Here is a 21,771-nt window from a genome sequence, read left to right on the forward strand (position 1 = left end):
TTATAAACCAGGAAAACAGGACAGTTTGCTATCTCTCCTGTCTCTGGTTTCTCAGAGACTATCTCCTATGCCTATAATACATTCTGTTCAAGATCCAGCCTAGTTGTATTCCTTAATCACTCCTTCATATTTCCAATAGCACTTAGAATTAATCCTTCTTTGCCTTTATAATAACTTAGATATAATAGAGTTTAAGGATATGATTCCCTTTACCACCAACTCTCCCTTCTGCCCATACACATATACACATGTAATTTAGTTGGGGTCCTCAAACTACAGCCCGCGGGCCAGATGCAGCAGCTGAGGACGATTATCCCCCTCACCCAAGGCTATGAAGTTTCTTTATTTAAAGGCCCACAAAACAAAGTTATTGTTTTTAATATAGTCCGGCCCTCAAACAGTGTGAGGGGCAGTGAACTGGCCCCCTATTTAAAAAGTTTGAGGACCCCTGCAACTGCTACTGAATTATTTCCTTATTCTCTTCTAGAGTTCTAAAACAAGAGGTATTTCCTAATATTCCTCCATAAATTAATAGAAATGTACAATTTTACTAGTTAAAAGGGTTACAGAAAGTGGTTGGCAGTGGGGTGCCCTCAAAATGAGGGCTGCCAAACTATATCTGTGGATCCCTGCTATATATTAACTTGGAAAACCACACATTAATATTATTTACATCTTTTTTATTTTTGTTAATTATTTTCCCATTACATTTTAACTTTGTTTGACTGAACTCTAGTATGTTGCAACCTGAGCAGGACTGTGATTGACATCTCTGCATCACAGCACTTTTGGTGGAACCGTGAAGTAGTCCAACCATTCTTGAAAAATAATTTGGAACTTTGCCCAGAAAGTGGCCAACCATCATACTCTTTGACAATCTGTAACACCACTGGAACTATACCCTCCAAGAGATCAAAGAAAGAGGAAAAGGTTCTCTGGCAAGGTTTTGGTGCAGATAAAAGAACAATGTATGCAAAAAATGAAAACATCATTGAGGAAAAATGACATGTAACCCGTTCTACTAAGTTATTGACAGTGACTATGCATGAATGAAGGAGTGAAAAAAAAAATTGAGCAATTTCTATATGTAAGCTCTACTTTAAGAATCCCAAAAGAAAATGAGAGAGTCCCTGCTCTCAAATAATTCATATTAAAGTGGAGAAAAGATCACACATATAAGACTTACAAGTCAGATGAAAAGGTTCTATCATATTTAAGGTTTAGCAGCAAACAATAATGCTTCTTTTTAAATGTCATTTCCACTAATAAAGATCTCTTTCTGATATTGAACCATTTTACTGTGTCAAAGACTGGTTGTGAGAACTTTCTTGTTTGGGTCTATAGTGACTATTGCTAATATAGATACTGTTGCTATATCTGAGAGCCATGAAAGAGAAGCGAAATATTGAAGAAAAGATAATTTGGCCTGGGAGTTCAGAGTTACTGTTGTAATTGGCTTGCTGTAGAGACAAAGAAAATGTATTGATTTTTATTTATGAGGATCTCACAAGTTCGAGGAACTTGTGAGAGAAGAAAGAAGATAAAGAGGAACTTCTTTCTTTAGAAAACTATCTTGGGGCAACTAAATGGTGCAATGGATAGATCAGATCTAGCTCTGGAGTCAGGAAGATCTGAGTTTAAATTTAGCTTCAGACATTTAACACTTCCTAGCTATGTGATCTGAGCAAGTCACTTAACCCAAATTGCCTCAATTCTTCATTTATTTTATGAATTTATGAAGAAATATGAGAAAGATAAGTATAAGAAGAATCTATGAGGAGTTGACAATTTAAGTGTATTCTGGAAAGATTATTTCTTGTAATGATAGAAGAGAGTTTGAATTTAACTTTTATCTTAAGGAGAACTATAAAGACAGTAATTGGGAGAATATAATCAGCATATGTCCACACATAGCCCCTTGAATTACACTAGAATTTGGAGTAAGATTAAATATAAGAATGAAATCAGCCTTAAGGTGACCCGTAAATCATGTTGTAAGACTTTATAATTCTGTTTCATGAAGAAATTTGTAAGAAAAAATAATTCTTTTAAAAAATTATTGTAGTATTTTATTTTCCAAAATACATGCAGATAGTTTTCAACATTTACCTTTGCACAACCTTATGTTTCAAATTTTTCTCCCTATCTCCTTCCCCCCACTTCCCAAGCCAGCAAGCAATCCAATATAGGTTAAACATGTGCAATTCTTTGAAACATATTTCCATATTCATTATGCTGCACAAACAAAATCAGATCAAAAGTGAAAAAAATGAGAAAGAAAAAAAACAAGCAAACAAGCAACTACATTTCTGAAATTACTATGTTTTGATCCACATTCACTTGGATTTATTTGCTTGGCTCTTTCCAATACAAGTCTATTGGAATTGCTTTGAATCACCTCATTGTTGAAAAGAGCCAAGTGCATTACAGTTGATCATCACATAATTTTGTTCTTACTGTGTACAGTGTTCTCTCAGTTCTGCTCACTTCACTTAGCATCAGTTTATGAAAATCTTTCCAGGCTTTTCTGAAGTCAGCTTGCTCATTATTTTTTATAGAACAATAATATTCCATTACATCTATACACCATAACTTATTCAGCCATTCCAAAAGGGGCATCCACACAATTTCTAGTTCCTTGACACTACAAAAAAAGGCTGCTACAAATATTTTCACACCTGAAAGTCCTTTTCCCACTTTTATGATCTCTTTCAAAGTGATCACTTATACCTCAAAAATCAGCATATATAAAAAAGTCAGGCATTGATTTATTATTTTATTGATTATCACTCTACACTTAAGAAAGTAATGGAGAAAATGTTAATAATGGCAGATTAAGCCTAAAAGTGTGTCATAGGTACAGTTTCCTCATAAATACAATCCCATTTTCCATAAAGAGCCAGTTGCTAAAATTTACTGGTACTCCTCTCATTCAAGGTAACTTTGGCTATGAATGTTCTCAAACCTTATACATAGCAAATAATTATTTAATATTTTGATAAATAGTATTAGCAATAACTTTGATGTACATTTAAGCTTAGGAGGATTTTTTGGAGGAGTGTGTGTGTGGGTGGCAGTATAGAGAGAAAGAAGAGCAAAAATGGGAAAATAAGTTTCTGCCTTTTCTTTTGTAACTGATATTTAATAAACTGGTGTGGTGGTTTAAAGCCAATTGTTCAATTAAAGAGAAAGATGCTGCAATTTTACTAAGATAGAAACTGTAGAGCATTTCCCAAATTACCTTACAATTCAGGAAGAGAACAAATAAGGACAATGAATAAATAGTAATGAGAGAGATAGGGAGAGAGTACCTCCACATGGACAAGTGGGAGATAAGTGGACTACAAAACAGTAAGAAAGATCATAGCCAGAATCATCTACTGCAGCTTTCAGTTTTTTAATCCTAAAAACACAGTTCTACCATTCAATTTTCTCAGGATATCAAAATCAGGAATTTTCTTTAGGATTCCTTCTCCACAGTAGGGATGAGGATAAAAGCCATTTCCATTAACCTTCAGCCTAATCTCTTGTCTTGAGAGAAGGAAAGTAACCCAATTCCTTTAACAGGAAGCACTGTTCTCTTCTAAACTGCCACAGGCTTTGAGAGAACTTCAGTCAGAGACCAAACTCTTATGAAAACCTATCTGAAGTCATTCTTCAATGCTTACCAAACTCCTTTGGACATACTTTCTCCATTCCAGGTGATGGGGTTCTAGTGGTAGTCAGAGAGTTGTGGTAATCCCTTTTTGCTGGTGCAGATCCCTCATGAAAGAATTCATGAATCCGATGAATTTAGGTGGCAAAAAGGGAAGTTTATAGTTGGATGAGAAGCCAACTTTGCTAGAAAGACTGACTTCTTCAGTGGCAAAATCCCAGCAGAGAAATAACAAAAGATTTTTTGCTGAGAAGAGGGTCTCTCCACATCGGGCAGAAGTCCTAGCAGGCTTTGGACATTCTGCAAAGAAGTGAGTTTAAAATTTCCCATTAACAGGGAATCTTGAGATTCAGGTTTCAGGTTGAAAAGAAAGCCAAAGTCCCCAGGCCTAGATGTCCAGTTGAATGGAAATCAGGCTTCAGGAATTTGGAATTTCCTGAAAAGGGCCTGCATCCCCAAAAGATCAATGGGGTGATTTGCCTTAGAAAAGCCCAGCCAGGGTGATATGCTGTCTCTCATAGACTCTCTGGAGTCTGGGAGACCCCAATCTCACTTTTTTTGCAGATCAAAAGGGAACACAATTTCAGAGTGATTACTTTTACAGATTAAAGGGAACACAGTTTCACACCCTCATCATTCATATCTGCCACCTAAACAAAATACTGGTAGATGTCTATCAGCCTCCGAATACTCCCCTTCTTTTTTTCAATGAGTTCAGTGTCTTTCTTTCCCCCAACTCCTATCTTCATACTAGGGAACTTCAACATTCACCTCCATAGTGATACCTCTCCCTCTCAAACATCTTAATGTCATATTTCCTCAATTTATTAATTTCACATGACCTACTCCTCCACCCCAGCTCTTCCACACAAAGTGGTCATAATACTGATTTTGCCATCAACCATAAATGTACCACTTCATGGTATACTTCATGAATTCTCAAATTCTCTCATGTAATCATAATCTATTGTCACATTGATAAGGTCTAGATTTAGGAAACCAAAATGAGAGTACGGTTTCTGGTGGTCAGAGAGTTATATTATAAGGTCTAGTGGCAAATTCGGGGTTCAGGGAACCAAATGGAGAGGTTTGGCTCTCCTGCAACCCCTTGGGATTCCACGCAAAGGTAGGGAGTTTTGGAGACTCCCTTCTGGCAATGCAGGGATTCTCTGTAAAGGAATTTACAAACCCCAAAACCTAGATAGATAATTAAACTTATAGGGATTGGGAAGGAACATTAGAAATCCTGATAGACAGGCATAAAGTCTCATTAGGGAAATAAGTGAGGGTAAAGAGAGTGTGGCACTGGAAAAGAATATTCCAGTGGACAGAGGCTCCTTGGCATAGCATGGCATGTTTGGAACCTCTGCAAAGAAAGGATTTTAGTTTGGCTCTTTTATAATAGGAGCTTTGGCTACAAGCTGAAGGGAACTTGTGGTTGGAGTCCCAAGTTGGGTCATCGCTGGGTTTCAGCTTGAGCTGGAATTTGAATTGAATGAATTTCTTTCTAGACAACAGAATGGAAGTGTTTGTCCCTCAGGTGGGGTCCCTCACTGAGGCAGAGTTGAAGGAGATTTTCTCCTTCAAGGATTTTTACAGTTTCAGTGTCCCTTCTTCAATTCTACCTCTCCTTTGTAACCCCCAAACCTATTCTTAATTCACATCATCACCTCCACCCTCTTGACCCATCAATTTTTCCCCAGGCCATTACTCCTGTATTAACTAAATTCTCAAAAGAAGAGAGTAGTATGGAGTTGAACTTGTTCACCAAAGTATCAAGATGAGGAAAGGAGGGGTGATGGCCTGGTAAAGAACTGAGGAGTTGAGGGATTAGGAGTCATAGTGTGAACGAAGAACAGGATTTGTGATTTCAAGGTAATTTTTCACTGTCCTCTTCTCTTGAGTCCCTTAAGAAATTGTCAATTTTGCCCTGCAAAGTATCATCTTGGATTACTTTCACCATCTGCTACCTCCATACCTACATATGTACAATGTTACAAAAAAAAAAGTCACAAAATAATCTTGCTTAAATCTGAAGCAGGAGGGAACTGTTTCCTTTATTATAAGCTGTAGTCTCTTTAAGAAACTGTATTTCCTTTTGATCTGTGATCCCTTTCAGAGTCTCAGCCCCTTCTGGGGAAGGCATATCTCATCACCCCTCCTCCCCCGCCCCAGATAAGTTATCTTTCCGGGATGCCAGAGCCTTTGATTCAATTAGAAATCCTGGTCAAAAAAGGATCTCTTTGAAGTGTTGTTAATTCCAATAGGAGATCCAGGCTGAAAACTGATAAGAATCTAAGCCTGGGAACCTCAGCTCTTGAAGCCCCCCACCAAGAATCCTGGTCTGATCTGCCAGGGGTGTCCCAACTCCCACCAAGATACCCATTATAACAGCCTTCTTCAACTAAGGTCTTTGCAGATGACCTATGCACTTTGCCAGGACCATTCTGCCCGCTGAGAAAGCATTCTCTCAGTGCCAAAACTCCATTTTCCAATAGATCTGCCACTATAGAAGTTGGTCTCTTGGTAAACTGGTTTCTATCCAACAATAAACTTTGATTTTGCAAATAATAATTCAGGAATAAGTGAATTCTTTCACTCCTAAATCTGCAGCCGATTAAAGGGGATTCTTAACAACTCTCTTATTGCCACTGACCTCTTGACCACCAGGAATTGAGATCATTCAAATTACCTATCAAGTCCACTACAAATATATGATAAATAACCTCAACTGGGTCTCCACTGCTGCAAGGAAATCCTTTTACATGTTTCTAATTAGCTCGCTATCTCATTCACTTTCCCTCCTTTCCTTTCAACTTAGAACCTTGTCTTATAATTTACTGGAAAAACTAAGGACATTCATCTTGAGCTCCCTGTTATCCCCCTCTCATTTCACATCACTCAAATGCTTTCTGCTGCTATCTTCTCTTTCATTCCTTTCTAATAAAATAAGGTGATTCTCCTTTCCAAGACAAATCCCTCTACATGCACAAATTATCACATTCTATCCCATCATCTGCAGCAGACTGTCCCTTCTTATTCCCATTCTTACTTATATACTTACTGACTGCTTCCCTACTGCTTACAAACATAATCTTGTCTCCTCTATCCTCAAAAACCCCTCACTTGATTCATCCATTCCCATGAACTGTTATCCCATATGTGTTCTGTTTTACAGCTAAACTCCTTAAGGAGGCCACTTTCAATAGATCCCTCTACTTTCTTCTCACTTTCTTCTTAATTCTCTGTAATCTGACTTTCAACCTTATTATTCAACCAAACAACTACCAACTTCTTAAATGTCAAATCTAATGGTCTTTTCTCACATCTCATTCTTTTTTACCTCACTGCAGCTTTTGCACAGTGAATCACACCCTTCCCTTTGTACTCTTACTCTGTTCTCTATCTAACCTATCTAATCATATCTTAGGGATATTATTCCCATATCTATCCAACTCTCCTTTGCTAGAACTTAATATAGGTCATGCTCACTAACTGTGGGTGTCTCACATGGATCTGTCCTGGGCTATCTTCTCTTCTCCTTCTATACTATTTCACTTAGTGATATCAACAACCATGGATTCAATTATATCCTTTCTAGGCCAATGATTCTCACTTCTACTTATCCAACCCTAACTTCTCTGCTTATCTCTGGTCTCTCACCATCAACTGTCTATTGGACATCTTGTCCAAAACTGAACTTATCCCTGCCTCACCCCCACTCCAACTTTGCCTTCTTCCAACTGTTCCTAATTGTTCCTACTCTCTTTTTCTCTTATTGTTGAGCATACTACAATCCTCCAGACACTCTCACTTCCTTAATTTCTCTGACCTCTATATTCAATCCAGCCAAGACCTGTCAGTTTAATTTTCATAACATCTATCCCTTTTGCTCTCTCCTCTGACATTTCTACCATCCTGATAGAAAATCTTATCAACTTATACTTGGATTATTGTAATATTTTTCTGATAGGTTTCTCTGCCACAAGTTTCTTCTCATTCCAGTCTATCCTCCATTCAGCTATCACAATGATCTTAAATTGAAAGTCTTTTTTTTTTTTTAAATAACTTTTTATTGCCAGAACCCATGCCAGGGTAATTTTTTACAACATTATCCCTTGCACTCACTTCTGTTCCGATTTTTCCCCTCCCTCCCTCCACCCCCTCCCCCAGATGGCAAGCAGTCCTATACATGTTAAAGAGGTTACAGTATATCTTAGATACAATATATGTGTGCAGAACCGAACAGTTCTCTTGTTGCTCAGGGAGAATTGGATTCAGAAGGTATAAATAACCCTGGAGGAAAAACAAAAATGCAAACAGTTTACATTCATTTCCTAGTGTTCTTTCTTTGGGTGTAGCTGCTTCTGTCCATCCTTGATCAATTGAAACTGAGTTAGATCTTCTCTTTGTCAAAGAATTCCACTTCTATCAGAATACATCCTCATACAGTATCATTGTTGAGGTATATAATGATCTCCTGGTCCTGCTCATTTCACTCAGCATCAATTCATGTAAGTCTCACCAATCCTCTCTGTATTCATCCTGCTGGTCATTTCTTACACAACAATAATATTCCATAACATTCATATACCACAATTTACTCAACCATTCTCCAATTGATGGGCATCATTCATTTTCCAGCTTCTAGCCACTACAAACAGGACTGCCACAAACATTTTGGCACATACAGGTCCCTTTCCCTTCTTTAGTATCTCGTTGGGATATAAGCCCAGTAGTAACACTGCTGGATCAAAGGGTATGCACAGTTTGATAACTTTTTGGGCATAGTTCCAAATTGCTCTCCAGAATGGCTGGATGTATTCACAATTCCACCAACAACGTATCAGTGTCCCTGTTTTCCCACATCCTCTCCAACGTTCCACATTATCTTTCCCTGTCATTCTAGCTAATCTGACAGGTGTTAAATTGAAAGTCTTAACATGTCACTGCCTCCCTCAATAAATTCTAATAATTATCAATTACCTTCAAAATCTAATTTAAAAAAATATATTCATAACCTGCTCTGACCCTCAAGCTTTCCAGTCTTCTTACACTTTCTACTGTACTCCTTCCATACACCCTCTTCAATTGTTGTTTCTCTAACAAAAAGCTCCATCTCTTAATTCCAGGGACTTATCGGTAACTGTGCCCTATGCTTAAAAAGATCTTTTTTCTTCATTTCTACCTACTGGCTTCCTTCAAATCAAAGCTAAAATCTTACCTTCTATCAGAAACCTTTCATAATCTTCTTAATTCTTGGATCTTTCCTCTATTGATTATTTCAAATATATACTGTGTATATATCTTGTGCGTATCTTGTATTATGTAGTTGTTGCCATGTTGTCATTAGACCAGGAGTTCTTTTGAGAGCAGGAAATATCTTTTGGTTTTTGTTGTTGTTCCAGCATTTAATATTATTCCTGGAAAATAAACACTTAATAATTGTTTATTTGCTAACTGACTAAAATGCATAAAACTCAGTTCTATCAGGAAATTTCTCTTCATTCTTTATTTTTATAATGTTTTTGGAGAGTCATTTGGGGTCAAAAGACTTGCCCAGAATCACAAAGCTATGTGTTAAGTGTCTGAGGCTGGATTTGAACTCAAATCCTCCTGACTCCCAGGGCTAGTACTCTAGTACTTTTTAGCTATCCATCTTCATTTTTTTCCTCAAAGAGAACAATATACTTCCTCAGTATTTTAAGAAAGAATTTGTTTTAGTCCTTTCCCAATGTGTCTCTTCATACAAGAAATTATTCTTCAGATGACATTTAAATTTCCCCTCTCTCCAGGAGTCAATTGCCTCTTTTCAAAATCATTTATTTATTTATTTAAACTTAAATGCAAAATAGGAAAAGAAAAAAAAAAAAAAACAGTGCACAGTAGAATATGAAAGGATTCAAAATATAAAGCAATAAATTTCCATCTCAAGAAAGCCTATATAATTTTATATATTTTGTTCAGAACAGTCTGTCTTTCCTTTGCTTCCTTGTTAATTTTCTTTTGGTCTCTCTCTGCTGTGCACCTTTTACTTTATTTTTACCCCTTCCTCTCCCACTCCAAGAAAACTAGAATTAAGTGAGTATATATACACATATGTGTATATATGTGTGTGTACATACATACACATACATATACTCATCCTTTGTCCTTTGTTCTCTAAGAGTACCATGACATTAGGGAGGTGATACCATGACATGCAAGTGAGTTTGAATCTAAGTGAGGGAGGGCTTTGCAAAGTAACCAACTTCACTTTCTCTTTCAGAGTCATAGATTCAGTGGCAAAATATAGATCAAGATGACTGGAGATGGCTCTAGAGATGGTGGGAAACAACAACACTAACAAAACATAAATACATACATACATACATATACATAGATATCTATAATCATACACATATAAACACATATAGATTCATATACATCTATGTAAGACCAAACTATGCTTGCTTGGTATTTGTTTTCTGAAGGTGTATAATATCTCCCTTCATAAGTCCAAGTCTTTCCATATTTTTCTAACTCTACCAGCTCATCATTTCTCACACCACAGCAATATTCCAACCTTATGTTGTCTAGTTATTTTAATAGTCTAGAACAATAATGATTAATATGAATTTCAATGTAGTTTACCTACTTTTCTCTTTTATTTAAATCTATTTTAAAGCCTATTGTCTCGTAAATAAATGTCTAGGAACAAAATCCATGTTCTCTGTGGGAAAAGCTATTAAAGTTGGCTAACAAGCAACAAATCTGTAATTCAAATCAATACATTTTGGTTCCAGATACATAATACTTTTTGTGATACCACTATTTTCTATCTATGCTATATCATATTTATGTGTGTGTATATATATGTATATATATATATAAAATTCCATATATATAATTCCATCTATTTATTCACCTGTAAACGCTTTAAGGCCAGGATTTTTGTCACATCTATCTTTGTATCCCGAAGTTTTGATCCTTCTAAGTTCTTTTAACCCAAGGAGGAAGGGAAAAACACATCATAAATATAAGTTTCACATACTATCAGTGTCTTACATGTCAGGAGTGGTATAAAACACATCCATCACTGAATCATCTCCAATAATCATTTATTAAGTTCTTACTATATATGTATAAACTCTTTGTATGTATGTGTGCTTTAATGGGAACAGACTATAATATAAATGAAGCATAAATAAAACTTTAAAAATCAAGAACATATTTCTAAAAAATAAGATGGGTTGGTCATGAGGCAAGAATGATGGGCAGCAGATGGCAAAGCCCAAATTACCTAGAAGTCAAACCTACCATGAGAGAAATCTGTGAGATAGCAGTCTATCCCTCAAAATGTATACTTGGAGGTAGCTCTTCTGTGGATAGCTATTTCAAAGGAGGGGAAGAGCTAGAAACAGCTATATTGGAGACAAAATCTTACCTTCCATGTTGTTACCCTTTGTTGTATTGTTCTTCACTAGTACCCAGCCATGAAATTCATATTTTTTATTTTAATTTTTTTTTGTGGTTTTAACAATGGGAAATACTGGTTCAATGAACACCAAGATCCTTGGATACAAAGAAGAATAAAAAAAAAGATGATTATACATGAAGCTGAAAATTTCTATTAGGTATAACTTTTTGTAATGCACACATGCCTACAAACACTTGTGTATGCATGCATGCTTGTGTGTCTGTGTGTATGTGTGTTCAACATGTTAATTCCAAGTATAAACAGGTTGAATCTCATCCCAAACTTCCTTCTGTTCTCTTCTATCCAAAATTATTTTTTCATTGACACTCATTTTTTTCTTTCCTTCTTTTTTTAAATCCTTCCCTCCCTACTTCCAAATTTTTTAAAATCTCCTTCACTGTAACAAATATGCAGAGTCAAATAAGACAAATCCACACATTGACTATGTTCCAAAATGTGTCATCCTGCACCTCTAGCCCATCATTTTTTTCTGTAAAGACTACACTCATGATACATTAATAAAAGCAGGGAAAGGTCTCTGGAGCATTAAGTGACTTCTCTATGGAGGACTTAAATGAAAAGATGAACAAGAATCATAAAGGATGTAAAGCTCTGGAGGACTTGAAATCTGCACCAGCATTTCATCTGCCATGTATATATAGCAAAGCCTAAAGAGTTATAAAGGTCATTCCAATGAAGCATGAACCCAGGGCTCCCTGGAAACTTCAAGGGACTCTGAGGACATGATGATTCATTATTTTGACCTTTGGGGGAAGACAAACTTACTGGCTATCGCTGACCAAATAGTGGTCCAGTACATAAAGGACTTGGTACTTTAGAATTACATTAAAAACTCTGAGCAACAAATCTGACAAATATTGCCTGAGTGATTCCTTAGTCCATCCCAAGTTCAAGTCCAGTGCACACTGCACAGGGACATGTGTTCAGTCATTCAGTTGCATCAGTTCTTTGTGATCCTGTGGACCACAGCATGAAAATGCTACCCATTAGAATTTTTTTTTTTTTTTTTTTTTTTTTTGGCAATGATATTAGAGTAGTTTGCCATTTGCCATTTCTTTCTCCAGTAGATTAAGGAAAACAGAGGTAACCTAGCTAGTAAGTATCTGATGATGAATTTAAACTCAGGTCTTCCTGACTCCAGGCCCAGCACTTTATCCACTGAGCCGCCTTGTAGTTTCATAGGTACTGGGGACTAAGAGAAGAAACAATACCTAGTTTGACCTTTTAGCAGTGACTCTCCAGGTGGCATTATGCTAATTCCAGTGAAGGATACTAAAAACGGGGCCTTTCTCCACCTTCATGCAAAATTGACTTTGCTGCTGATACTCAACTAGTTGGGCTTGTGCCAGATACCTGACTGTCTTTATCCTTTTTTGTTTGTTTTCTTTGGATATTCATGGAATATATTGTACTAATCTAGAATTGGGAATGACCCTATGAAGTTAAGAAGTTCAAAGGTTTACTTCAGGCCTATTCAGTTTGAGCTGATTGGTGGCAGGGAAGGGTTCTTTGGAGAGGATGGCTATTGACAAGATGACTGGCCCAAGCCTAGGCTGGATTGAGGCTTTATTGAGGGATATGTACTGAGAAGTTTTTGGTTGTTGCTCAGTGAGGATAAACTGCCTAATTAGCAACTTGGCAAACTGTTTTATGTTTGAAGTTTTAATATTCACATCCTATCTGTTTATAACAGTAGTTATAAATAAGTTCATAATTTCTTGTTAATTCATTCTGTTAATAAGTTTATAATGCAAGGACTCTGGACATTGGGGCCAGTCCATATTATTACAGGCGCCTTGCTCTGCTGATGCCATCCATGTGGACTTTATTCTAGTCTCCTTATCATGTGAAAAAGGGGAGTCTTTCAACTGGTTGCAGAATTTAAACTGCATTCAAAAGAAATTAACCAGCCAAAGTACAATCCTGGCTGTGTTCAAGTGAGGAGGCAAGGACTGATAGAAGCCTTCTAGTGGGAAAAAAAAAGGAAGCTTTGGACCTCTATTTTCTGAACCAGGCTGCTATCCTATGTCCCATGAAGGAGTGTCTCTAATGTTGTTTCTTTTCTCTGTTTTACATATTCTTTTCTGATCCTAAGTGAGGATCTGATGCTGTAAAAGCTTTAAAGGTTTGGGAAAGAGAGTCACTAGAAGTCTGGAAGTCAAGTTCAGATTCTAAGTTTGTGATCTGCCATGAGAACCATGAGAAGTAACTGGGATCCACCCCAGCAATAGATTGACCCATAGAGCCAAGATGCTGGATCCAATAACAGGACCTTAGAACTTTGGTTCACTCAGAAGAAAATTTATTGAGGCAAATGAATTTTAGAGAGTGCTTGAACTCTGAGTCCACTCCTTAGGGATGGAGTGGGAGATGGGAAAGTGTGTTTTTTTGGGAAGATGGTGGTATTCCACAATCCCATATCTCCAGTAAACACTCCACTGAGGTTTAGAGATGTAGCATTCTGGTAAAAGATAGAAAACAATCATGTTTAGACTCCTTCACCCAACCTAGGAATCCACAGAGAGAACTTTGGAATACTACAGAAATCCTGATCTACATAGATCAAAGTTTAGAAGAAACAGCAAAATGCAGGATCCACATGGCCCCTGGAATCTTCAAGAGGATTCAATGTTCCTTGCTTGAGCTACTAAGCATCCAAGATCAGATCAGCCCAACCTACTCTGGATCCTTTGGCTGTAAGAGTCAAGTCAGGTAAAAATTACTTCAGGGTCTTTGGGAAAGTTCCAATGTGGCAGTTCCTATCTGAGCCAAGCACAAAGACTTCCAAAAACCCATGGCTTCAGAAGTCCAGTTTGAAAAAGAACAATTTTAAATGATAACGGAAAGAATGTGGGGTAGGGGAGATGGGGAAGGTTGAGAGGCAGGACTTGGTCCAGTATAGTAGTAATTCTGGCCTGAGTCAAGAGAACAATCTCAAATCATTCTAGATAGGATCCACCTGCAGGAGAAAATTCATATGCAAAATTATGTCCCTGAGGAGCTCCTGATCCCCAAAGGGGAAAGATCACAGATAGATGAAGAAACCATCAAGTTTTGGAGCAAGAAGGAATCTTCAGGTAAAATCCAGCAGTTGTACATACTCAGAGAAGCCTCCTTGAAGAAGAAGTCTATCCTATCTCACTTTACATAGGACCAGGTAGGACACTGACAATGCTCCAGTTGTGGAGGTTGACCACAGTCAACACAACATATGTTTTTTCTTTTTTTATTAAAACTTTTTATATTCAGAACATCTGCATAGATAATTTTCATCATTCACCCTTGCAAAATCTTGTGTTCCAATTTTTTTTCCCTCTCTTACCCTTACCCTCTCCTTAGACAGCAAGTAAGCCAATATGTTAAATATGTGCAGTTCTTCTATACATATTTCCACAATTATCATGCTACACAAGAAAAATCAGATCAAAAATGGGAAAAAGGGAGAAAAATGCAAGCAAATAATATAAAAAGTGAAAATGTATGTTGCGATCCACACTCAGTTCCCACAGTCTTTCTTCTGAATCCAGATGGCTCTCTCCATCACAAGACTATTGGAACTGGCCTGAATCACCTCACTGTTGAAAAGAGCCACATCCTTCAGAATTTATCATTGTGTAATCTTGCTCCAATACATAATAGATAAGATGATCAAATCAAAGAAAACTCTAAATATCATAAGAAAACCCTTGGTTTGAAAGATATCCAGAATTGTAAGTCTTAAAGAAAAAATAACATCATGGCTCCTGTTATTGCCTCAGAGGGTTAAAAAAAAAAAAAGACTCCTGGTAACAGGGAATACAGGAATACTCAAAAGAAATAAAACAACAGATATCCAAACTAAAAGCTAGGAAAAAATGATAGTCAAAAAAAAAAAAATTTAACATCCTAGGTGATGAAAAATCTCACAGAAAAACTAAAAGTTCTGAAATTAGAGTAGACCAATCAGAAAACTTATGAAAACAATGATTCAATAAGAAAACGAAAAATATTAAAACAAAATCAAAATATTGGGAAAAGGGATGAATCTATTATTATATAAGAAATGTAATGTTAAAAAAAAAAAACTTGTCTGGAAAACAGGTGTAGAAACCATCTAAGAAGCATTAAGACTCTGAAAAACATGATTAAAAAAAAGGCTGGCTACCATATTTCATGAAATTATAAGTGAAAATTTCTCAGAGTCTGAGAATTGGCAATCATAGTACATGAAAACATAAGCAATCTATCAGTTTCCTTTGGAAATCCCAAAATAAAAACTCCTAGGAACATCATAGACAAAATCCAGAGCTTCTGGGTCAAAACAAACTCAAAAATATTCTAAGCAGCCAAATAATGGAAGGAATTAAAATTCAGTGGAGCCACAATATGGATCACATAAGCCTTAGCAGCTGCCACTTTAAAGAATAACCTTGGAATGTACTATTCCAAAAAATGAGATAACCTATCCAGCAAAACTAAAGATAATCCTGCAGGGACTCTTAATGGAATAGAGGATTTCCAAGCATCCTTCATGAAAAAGTTAAAACTAAGTAGATGTTTAGAAATGGATGCCAAGAGAACCACAAAAACATTTGTTTAATTGAAAGGGAATATGTGGGGATAAACTATTGCATAATATTGGCAGGGTGGGGATAGAGTGGAACTAAGATTCATAGAGAGGTTGAAATAACCAAGATTCTAGTGGTTTTGTTCTGTTTCAATGGTCATAGGAGAATGCATAAACGGGAAGAATAGGTTGACGCAAGGATGAAGAAGAGAGGAAATCTCTGTTGCATAATAGAGATGAATAAGATGAAGGGTGGATAGTCATTGAGGAAGGGGAATGAAATGGGTATTCTATGAACCTCACTTTCTATAATGTCCAGGCTAGCTCCCTGGAGGGCCTCAGGATCAGTCAGAGTCAGGATTAATCAAAGTTCTTGGTCTTTAAGGAGAGAAGTGAAGGAGGCAGGCAAGCTGCCATGTGGCTTGCCAAAGATGTGTCCTGGATTCCAGAGTCTAAAGTCTCCAGCCTCTCTCTTCCTCATCCTGCAGCCAAGTGACTCTGACTTCTCTCCCTCAGCCCTCCAATCCTTGCCTACAATTACCTCACCACCAAATAGTCAGCAAGCACCAAAAGTGAGGAGAGCCATCACATTACCATATCATCTAAATATATGTATAGAGAGCTAATATCTCACATCAAATCAGTAATTAGTCTTAAGTGCTCTGCTGTCTGATTCAAGCATACCTTTTCAGAGTTTCAGCCCTTTACAACTTTCATTGAATTAGATCAAGGAGGATAGAGCATAATTATACTCACACACACAGATTTTTATACAGAAAAACATTTAACTCAAAAGGGAAATTGGAAGGGGAAAGGTAGGAATAGAAATGAGTCAGAAAATGAGAGAAATGAGTAAGAAGGAGGGCAGAAAGAATTTGAATGTTGAAATTTTGAAAGCAAAACAAATTTGAATCTTGAAAAGAAGATTGTAAAGAATAAATTAAAAGGAAGGAAAAAATAAAAACATGGAATAAAGGGTAAGGGTAAGAGAAAGAATGCAACAGAGAAGATACTGTTTCACTTATAAGATCATAAGCATCAAACAAGTTCTCTGCTACTACCTTTTTGTTTGTAAAGTGAGCAGTTGGAACACAGAATGGAAAAATTACAAGAAAGCAAAGTGGATAGAAATATAAAATCAGCAATCCTAACTGAATGTAAAAGGAATTAATTCACCCATAAGAAAGAAGAGAATTAAGAGAAGCAGAATGAATTAGAAAGCAGAATATGACATTAAGTTATTTATAAGAAACTTAATTTGAGGCATAAAAATTTATATAAAGTTATAAAGCAAACTCCATTGAACTAAACAGCAGCAGCAGCAACAACAAAAACAATAACAACAAATCATGATTTCAAATAAAGTTACAGTAAGCATAGATAAGATAAATAGAAATTGGCAAGGAAGTTACATTTTGCTTAAAGGAAACATAGATAAGGAATCTATGTCCATACTTAATATATGTGAACCTAATGACATAGCACTTAAATACTTAAAAGTTAATTGAAAGAAAGACAGAGAAAATAAAGATAAAGCAATAATAGTGGACTACTTCAATATATATTTTTCAGACCCAGATAGATCTAACCAAAAAATAAAGAAGAAAGAAGTTAAGAATCTGATTATTACTTTAGAAAAAGTAAATAGGTTATATGTCTAGTAATTATTAAATGCAAATAAAAAGAAATTTATGCTTCTTAATCTATACATGACTCTGTACTAAAACAGAGCAATTAGAGTAAAAAAAATAATCAAAAATGTAGAAAAGCAGAAATTCTAAACACATCATTTACTGATCATAATTCATAAAAACTATGTTCAATAAAGGAGTCTTAAGGAATTTTTTTTAGTAGAGACTAAATAACAATTTAAAAAATCGAAAGATCAAAGGACAAATTATAGAAACAATAGAAATTATAGAAACAATAATGAGACATCATATGAAAACTTACAGGATACAGCTAAAGCAGTTCTGAGGGGAAAAATTAATACCTTTAAAGATATTATAAGGTATTCATAAGCAAAAGAGATAAAGAACAAACCAGTGAATTGGAAACTATATTTTTAACAACAATATTTGAACAACAAATCCAAAATCTCCAACTAAATAACAAAGTATAAATTATGAAAAATTAGAGATTAAATTGAAATTAAAAAAACTGCTGAATTAATAAATAAAACTAGGAACTGTTTTTTGTTGTTTTGTTTTTTTTGATGAGGCAATTTGGATTAAATGACTTGCCCAGAATAACACAGCTAGTAAATGTTAAATGTCTGAGTCCATATGTAAACTGGGGTCCTCCTGAATTCAGGGGTAGTGCTCTATCCACTGAACCATCTAGCTGCCACAACTAGTTTTTTTTTTTTTTTAAGAAAATTAACAAAATAGATAAAAGGTAAGTTAATCTTCTTTTTTTTTTTTTAAAGCCAGAGGAAAATCAAATTGTTTATATAAAAAGTGAAAAAGGTTTGCTTCTTCTGGCTCTTTTTTCTCATAGTTTTTCTCTTTTGTTCTGATGTTTCTCTCCCAACATGATTCATATGGAAAAAATTAAAAAATGAATAACATATATAACAAAATTTTTTTAACTGAAAAAACTCACAACAACTAGAAATAAAGGAAGTTACTAGAATCTATTTTACCCAATTATATACTAAGAACTGATAACCTAGAGCAAATAAATATTTACAGAAATGATAAAATACACAGATTAACAAAAGAAGAAATAGAACAAGTCATAAAACTTATTCTCAAAGGAAAAAATCTCAAGGATTCAATTGATTTATATATTAATTTTACAAAATATCCAAACAATTAAAATTTAATACTACATTAACTCCATCAAATAATTAAAAGAGAAGGTATCCTTCTAATTTCTCTCTATGTTGCATATATAATCTTGATCCATAAATCAGGGAGAAACAAAGCAAATTATACACCACTATACCTAATGAAGACTAATGCAAAAAAAAGTTTTGAATACAATGTTAGTATGTAAACTAAAATAACATATTAGAAAGATTTACACATAATTATTAGTTTAGGTTGATACCAAGAATACAGGGTTGGCTCAACATAAGAAAGAGTATTAACATAATAAACAATATAAATAATAAAAGACATATAATTATACCAAAGATGCCAAAGAGCCTTTTTTGACAAAACCCATCACTTTTGAGGTTCTAACTCATATCTTTAAGTTGAGATAACAAAAGAGGAAAATGACAAATGTTCAAGGGACTATGGAAAAACAAATACATTCATGAACTGTTGGTGGTCCAACCATTCTAGAAAGCAATTTAGAGCTCTGCTCAGAAAATGATCAAGCTGTATATACTCTTTGATCCAGCTATATTACTACTGGGGCAGTTAGGCGATCCAGTAGATAGAACCTTGGGCTTTTTCTGAGTTTAAATCTGGCCTCAGACACTTACTGTGTGATCCTGAGCAAATCCCTTAACCCTCTTTGCCTCAGTTCCTCATCTGTAAAATCCTCAAATGGAGAAGGAAATGAGAAACCAAGAGCCAGAGACAATTGAAACATCAATGAATAATAATAAAAACCACTACTAGGAACTATATTCAATAATATTTTTTTTAAAAAAAGGGGAAAAGGATCTATCCAACCCTCTCTTCCCTCTGCCAAAAAAAGAAGCACTTTTCATAGTAGCCCTGCTACTAAACTAAAGTGATGCACTCCTAATGTGGATCAGCTAAACAATTTGTAATATATGAGTATAATGAAATACTATCATAAATTATGAAACAGTTTTATAGGAAATGTGAAAGACGTGAATTGATGAAGAGTGAAATGAGCTTCAAAAAGAGAATAATGAATACAATGAAAATATAGAGTAAAGCAACTTTTTTTTTCAAAATAATGATAAACCACTAGTCCCCTCCCAAAAAAAGCAGTTGAATCATGCCTTTTTAAAAGAGAGAGTGCCTCCTCTTCCTCACCTGTATCTACAGTTATTAGGAGGGAATGTTTCTTTTTCTGTTCTTGCTTAATCTTGTTAACTAAATATTCCCTAGTAAAAGCTAATTGATATTATTTGATTAAATGATAGTGAGATACTAATAATTGTTCATTGTTATTTGAAATTTGGAAGCATATTCTCATTTTTTGTTACAACAAAAAAATTTAAGAAATAAATATCTTCAAGTCTAAAGGTCTTTCTAGACTTTTTTCTTTAGAAAAATATGTAAAAGATCAAGAAAAAAAGCTAGAGACCAAGGAAAATGGATTAACTTAGATCAAGTTTAGTTGAGATCTTTCCTAGAAGGATCAATAGAATTGGAAATTCTTACTTTCCCCCAAACAGGGATTTTGTTGTTATTTGTTTGTTTCCATGTCCTTTTGTGACCCCATTTGTTTGGGTTTTTTTTTTGTTTTGTTTGTTTGTTTCTCTGTTTGTTTTCGCTTTTGGCAAAAATAATAAAGTGGTTATCCATTTCCTTCTCCAGCTCATTTCATAGATGAGGAATTGAGACAAAGAAGGTTAAGGGACTTGCTCAAAGTCACATAGCTAATAAGTGTTTGAGGCCAGATTTGAATTCAGGAAGACAAGGCTTTTTCTAACTCTAGTCCCTGCATTCTAGGCATAATATCTACTGTACCACTGAATTGGGATTTTCCCTAAAAGAAAACAAAGCTGTTCCTGGAACCTGAATGATCCCTGTTTTACTTGACACCAATTCCTGGTCTCAAAAGGACATAAAAGTCCCACCCAAGTGAAGTTGGGGCCCCTCCAGCTTGTTGTTTGCTTGAACACCACACGAAATCACTGTACCCTGTCATACTGCTCAAAAGAATTTCCACATGGAAATAATGGGGGAGGAGATGGTTTGCTAAGCTTCTATAGAAGCCAACTCTATTATTGTTGTATATCTTTGCTATGTTAGCACTAAGTTAATATTATTTTAATATCTGTTCAATGACTTACAAGTGTCTCATTTTTGTCCCTAAACAGAACCTAAACCAAGAAGACAATCCTAAGAGCTCCCATTCTTTTTTGAAAGGCTTCAGTTATCTAGTAGAGGAAAAAGATCCCTTTGATTACCTGATAGTTTCATTAGAGCTTGTTAGTGGAATGGTTAAAGAAAGAACTAAAAATTTAAAGATGGAGTGATTGAGTAGAATGTTAACCTCAAACTATATTTTTTCTTCTTGTAATTTTCCAGTTTAATGTTCCTGCAAATTACCTTAAATTATCTATTGTTAAAGAGATATCCAAGCACACATGGGGTGGGGTCTAGAAAACCATGTGAGTTTGGACATTTCTCTTCTTAATAAGTTGTTTCTGGAATATTTGTGCCAAAATATAAAGTATTAATAATTTTTCTCTGACAAAAAAAGAGACACAAGAGAAGAAAGACACCCTTGATCCCTTAGAATTATAAATGAGAAGGTCTAGTCTTTCTCTGAGGGATACTATATCAGTTAGAATTTGAGTTAGAAGGAGTATCTCCATAAAGGCCTCATTTTATCAGATATATAGAGAGAACTGACTCAAATTTATAAGAATATAAATCATTCCCCAATTGATAAATGATCAAAGGATATGAATAGGCAATTTTCGGATGAAAAAATTAAAACTATCTACAGTTATATGAAAAAAATGCTCCATGGAAATCACCACTGATTAGAGAAATGCAAATTAAAACAACTCTGATGTACCACCTCACATCTATCAGATTGGCTAATATGACAGAAAAGGAAAATGATGAATGTTAGAAAAGATGGGGAAAACTGGTATACTAATGCATTGCTGGTGGCATTGTGAATTGATCCAACCATACTTGGGAGCAATTTGGAACTATACTCAAAAAACAAACTATAGATACCCTTTGATCCAGCAGTCTGGATCTGTATAAAATATCATAAAAGAAAGAAAAGGACCCACATGTACAAAAATGTTTGTAGCAGCTCTTTTTGTGGTGGCAAGGAATTGGAAAATGAATGGATGACCATGAATTGGGGAATGGCTGATCAAGGTGGGATGTATGAATGTAATGGAATACTGTGATATAAGAAATGCATAAAACTATCTTTACCTGTAATTGGAAAAATAAAATACTATTTACA

The 21,771-nt window shown here is 35.3% G+C and overlaps 1 protein-coding gene across 5 annotated transcripts in view; it reads right to left on the bottom strand.

The window, feature by feature from the left end:
• Window positions 1-2,643: 2,643 nt before the first annotated feature.
• PLSCR3 (phospholipid scramblase 3) overlaps window positions 2,644-21,771 on the bottom strand; it is a 34,129-nt gene continuing 15,001 nt past the window's right edge. Inside the window, exons 8-10 of one of the 5 annotated variants that reach the window (XR_004233753.1) lie at window positions 10,563-11,209; window positions 8,880-9,078; window positions 2,644-3,955 (exon numbers count right to left, since the gene is read on the bottom strand). The gene's annotated coding sequence lies outside the window, so the exon portion shown is untranslated. Of the gene's footprint in view, window positions 3,956-8,519; window positions 9,079-10,043; window positions 11,210-21,771 lie in introns of those variants that run through there. The other 4 variants (XR_004233754.1, XR_004233751.1, XR_004233752.1 and 1 more) reach the window with 4 other exon arrangements.

This window comes from Sarcophilus harrisii, chromosome 4 (genome assembly GCF_902635505.1).
Source record: "Sarcophilus harrisii chromosome 4, mSarHar1.11, whole genome shotgun sequence".
Lineage (NCBI taxonomy): Eukaryota > Metazoa > Chordata > Mammalia > Dasyuromorphia > Dasyuridae > Sarcophilus > Sarcophilus harrisii.